Below are 5,583 nucleotides of genomic sequence, written 5' to 3' on the forward strand. Positions count from 1 at the left end.
CAGCTCGGCTGACACCATTTTAACCTTGTAAGATTCTGATCCGAAAACCTAGTTACCTTGCAGCCAGATTTTTGACCTAGTGACTTTGCAAGGTAATAAGTGAATATTTTTTTAAAGGTACTGATATGATAATTTGATATGTGTCATAGAAAACTAATATGGAGATTTCTTGTAAGAACCAAAGGGGAAAAAACAGATTAATATCTCAAGGAGTTACTATGGTATTCATGAGTCTTTTGTATGCAATTGTAGTTTCATGGAGGTTTTGTCTTGTTTTTAATACTTGTATTCTCAGTATCAGCCTAATATTTGGATGATAACAGAACATATATTTTTGTGTAAATTTACGAATAATATAAGCTAATAAAGATTATTTTAATAGCTTTAAATATTAAAGAGAGAAAAAATATTTGGGGAAGATTTGAAGAAATAGCAGAATTGAGTCTAAGACTTTATCAAAGTGTATATTTTTAGAAAATTTGCGTTTAAACAAAAAATTAATATTGAATGGATAAAAGAGCAAGTATGGTAAATTAACATGCACTTAATATGACTTTATCACCATGTGGACAGTCGACTAAATGCTTCTCTTTTCTTGGAAAGAATACCTGAGGGCGTAAAAGACTTCTATTTCTCAGTAACCCTTATGTAGAATACAAAATAAAGTCACTTGACCTTTTAATAGTATGAAGGCATATACACAAACACGCATACATAATTTGAATTAACTGAAAAGTAATGTTCCTAAAAAATCCTATATTTGATGTAAGAAGTGTGTGAACACGGAAATCACAGGAGGCATTACACGGCAGTGTTGCACAGCAATACAGTCTAATACAATTTGAGACTTCATACAGAAAGCAGTCCTGTCAGGGAGTAGGAAGGTTATAGTTCCTCTTTACAAAGTTCTGGTAAGAGCATTGGGAATACACTGCATGTTTATTCCTGGGCCTCTGTTTGCCGAAAAAAAATCTATTCATCAGCAAGAAATACATGAGAGAAAAGAAACCAAAGGTTGGGGTGTTAGAAGAATTGAGCCCTTTTTGGGAAAATAAGAAAATAACTTACGTAATTGACTCAAGTGATCTGGAATGGGTAAAATTTTTTTCTGTTACATAAAGAGTGTAGTCACAACGGACACTGAAGAAATTATAAGAGCAGTGCTTTTGAAAGGTTACCTGGTAAACAATTGCTTTAGGAATCTGAACAGAATCTGAAAAGCAATTTAACCTTAAAATTTTTGTCCCTAATGATCTTTCTTATCACATCCCACCTTTCATCATCTTATTTAAAATTTTTGTTCTGGCTGGGACTTTGTCATTCCTTTGTGTTAAAAGCTATAAGCTACTTTATATAAGAATTTATCCAAGGTTTGTTATGGTTGTTATTACTGTTATTATTATTAACAATAATTGAAAGATTGATAATCTTACATTTCAGGAAAGTTAAAGATTCATTAATTCTTAATTAGCAGATCGTGAATTTATTAATCTAATTTATGAGAGCAGTGTTATTTCTGTGACTAAATTTCTTCTTCTTTTTTTTAAACTTTTTAAAAGTTTTACTTTTATTAGAATAACCAACACATTAAATGGGTTTTTATCAGGGTATTTTGTAAAATGCTTAAAAATACTTTTAAAAACCTGACCAGGTAGTGGCACATGTCGATTGAGTGTCTACCTGGGATGCTGAGGACCCAGGTTCAGAACCCTGAGGTTGCTGGATTAAGCACAGGCTCACCAGCTTGATCGCAGGATCACTGGCTTGAGTGTGGGATCATAGACATGACTCTATGGTCGTTGGCTTAAGCTCAGAGGTTGTTGGCTTGAAGCCCAAGGTTGCTAGCTTGAGTCCAAGGTTGCTGGCTTGAGCAAGGGGTCACTCACTCTGTTGTACCATTGCCACCCCTCCCCCCGGCAAGGTATTATTAGAAAGTAATCAATTAACAACTAAGGTGCTGCAACTATGAGTTGATATTTCTCATCTCTGACTGTCTGTTCTTGTCTCTCATCCTCCACACACACACACAAACAACACACTATGCTAGTTTTATATTTTTGCACCCTTAATGAGTTCTGGATTATGTCCCTTCTGAAAGAAGTAACCTGCTCAACAAGGACTTGCCCTGATAAATTCTTGCATCCAGTCTATTGATAAAGCAGTGTATTCTGCACGTTCTTACCCTGCATGGCTCCTTCCTTCTCCTCCCAACTCTTTCTACAGCCTTCTCTTTGAGAGAGGAGACCATTCAAAGATTTACCTCCTTATTTTGTGCCTTTACAGCTAGTTGTTACTGTTGTTTATGGTGACTGATGTGAGAGAAGTATATGAAAACTAACTGCAGTCTTTCAGGAGCAGAAGAATTTGGCTGCCTCAGGAAGGCTGAATGGTAACCTTCAAGCCTTCTTACTAAGCACCAGTGTTCCAGCTCGATAAGCATGTAAAGCCTGTTTAAACTCCATTTTCTTTGTGATAACTTACTTTCTTTTAAGTCAGTTCATTTTTATTAAAAAGAGTTCAACAGTATACTTTAAGGCTCTTATACAATACAAGCTCTATGTTATTTTTGTCAGTTGTAAAAACTGATAAATACAGATGGTTGCAGTTGGGATAAGTGAAGGCTATTAGTACTTAACAAATCGCCTCATAGTAAATCTTTCTAATTAATTTCACAGAGGTGTTTCACAACCGGGTGAATGAGTACACAAAGAAATGTTTACTTTTTCTCATAAATTCTACTACTTTTAAAATGTCAAATTCCCTTTGCTGGTGGGAAAGGATTTACCTTAATGAATGTCAGTTAAAGGTAAATGAGATCTGGAATTTAGTGCCCTATATCTAATTGCAATTGGATATTCATCCTTTTTAATATTCTCTCTTACCCCAGCATAGGTGAAACTCATAGTTCTAGGCTGAAGACATGAGGTTGTTAGTTCTATCTCAATTTCTTTTATCTTCACAAGGATTCCTGCTTATCTACTAATGAGAGAAGAGGAGAAGAAGAAACAATATTTCTTATGTTAATCATCTTGGATGGTTATGTCAACTATCTTCCATGGTAGTAATAAATGCTTTTTACTTTGTGAATAATTACAAAGCTGTGAAGGCAGGGTTGCTGACTTCTCTTATTAGTCCCAATAGTAATAGAGTTCATGGCTCAATCTCTGGCTGAGTGTAATGTGTTTGGGTCCCACCAGGCCTCACTGGTGAGCATCTCCTTAGACTTTGCGATTCTGTTAGAGATGCAAGTATATCATCTGACTGTCCCTAACATGTTGACATCACACCACATTCTTCCGATGAGTCCGATTTTCAGCAATTCTATAGTCTCTGATCTCAACAATTTGCCAAGTCTCTAACTCAGAGGATAACAAGTTTAGCTAGAATCCATATTCCTGACTGTAGACAAGAGAATCTTGTCCTCTCTGCCTCATTATAAAATACAGTCTGCCATGTTCTTTTGCTACACCAGGAGAGATCCCACGCTGCAAATAAAAATCATTGGACTACAGTGAGATGGTGTTACTGGCTTTTGAAAATCAATCACAAATTTCAGAAGTTTTTATTTTTCAATTCTCTTTTCTTGGGTTTGGAAAGAAGTACCAGTTGAGAATGAGTTTCCTCTGATTTCTTTAGGGAAGAAAAAAAATAGGTTAGCCTCTTTCACGGGTATTATACTTTTCTCATAGTCAACCTTATACCTTATGACAGTTATAAATCTTTCCTAAATGTACATTCATAATAAGAGATCTAGTACACATATCTAAACTGGCAACATCCTCAGCAGGAGGGTTAGACATATAGTAAGATACATGAACATTCATAAGGTGGTGCGCATTCACAAATATCTAGTCCAAATAATTTGTAACTCTCTTGTCATTTAAAAGATTATATGATCCTATGGATTCCTAGATAATACTGGAATTACTATATTTATAAACTCAATATTTAGTCAACTATATTTACCATAAAAATATTGATGATGAAAAAATATTCGGCTGCAGAAGAAAATTAACCACAAATCTGAAGGGCAGTTTCTTAATTCTTAGTGATATCTTTGCTACTATTTTTCCTCGTTTTATAGACATGTCTTCACAGAGCAGTCCATTTTTTTAAAACTTAAATTAGATTAAAGCTTTAAATAGTTTCCATTAGTGTATAATATAGTTCAAACACATTGACAGCCAGCGTAATCTTGACTGGGTTATGGTTTTAACTTTATGCACTTCTATTACTTTCCTATTATTTTTGTCCTCTAACCACACAAATTTTCTTCCTGTCCTGGAAAACATCAGCTAATTTATGCTTTTAGATTTTTGTCCTTCCTGTTTCTTCTCCCTAGGACGTTCATCCTTCAAAATCTTTTATGGTATACTTCTCTTTCTTTAGGTGGTGCTTTGAAGTAACTTGTGCCCCCCCACTTTAATTCATACATCCATTGAAGTCTTAATTCTCAATGGCTATGTTTGGAAATTAGGTCTCTAAAAGATAAGTGAGGTCAAATAAGGTCATAAACGTAGAGCTATAATCCAATAGGATTTGTGGTTTTATAACAAAAAGAAGGGAGAAAAATATATTTCTCTCCATAAACATTCACCAAAGAAAAGATAGGTGAGTACACAGCAGGATGACATCTACCAATAAGCTAAAAAACCTCAGAATAAAAAATATACCTCACCAGCACCTTGATCTTGGACATTCCAGTTTTCAAAATTTTAAGGTAATACACTTTTGTTTTTTTAAGCTGCTTAGATTATAGCATTTTGTTATGGCAATCCAAGTAGACTAAGAAAAGGGATGAATCAGATGTCACCTTCTTAGAGAAAACTTTTTTATTTATTCATGGTATCCAAGATGAATATCAAATATGCTTTATGGTTTGATTTCTGGTTCTCGGTTTTTAATATCTTTCTTTTTTCTATTATATTGCATAGATCCAATGCTTGATCTCAGGCCAATCCACTTCCTTTTTTTTTATCCTATAGACTCTGACTTAACTTTTCTGATCAATTAGACTTTCCCTGACAATGGTAATTATCTTCTCTGATTCAGGATAGATCTTGGAGATACTTTATTTTAAAAGGCCTTCAAATGAACTACTCTTAGTAGTGTCTTCCATTGTTTCTGAGGCATCATGAGCAGATTCAGACAAAACATAGAAAAAATTTGTATTTTTTCCCTTGAGTTGGAACAAAGTATTTTGGCTCATGAGTTGTCATCACCTTCCTTCATCAATAAAAAGTGGCTGTTTATCACTAGTCTTTTATAAACATTTGAAAAGCTGCCAAAATATTATTTGGTCTTAAAATTAAACAACTATGCCAAACAAAAGATTTATGTTGTTATTTTGATCTCCCCCCACTGAAATATGCCATAACAAGTGATTAGGATATAATGTGAACAAAAATTTAAATAGCACATAAAGTTAAAAATGCAATATACACCTTATATTAGTTAACCTATTCTTTTCCAAATTTGAACCATAGTTTGTTGTCTAAAACAATAAAATAGCAATAATGAACATAAAATTATATTCCAAAATTCATTTTAGGAATATAATTTGTGAACCTCCTTCCCCATCAC

Source organism: Saccopteryx bilineata, chromosome 8 (genome assembly GCF_036850765.1).
Source record: "Saccopteryx bilineata isolate mSacBil1 chromosome 8, mSacBil1_pri_phased_curated, whole genome shotgun sequence".
Classification (NCBI taxonomy): domain Eukaryota; kingdom Metazoa; phylum Chordata; class Mammalia; order Chiroptera; family Emballonuridae; genus Saccopteryx; species Saccopteryx bilineata.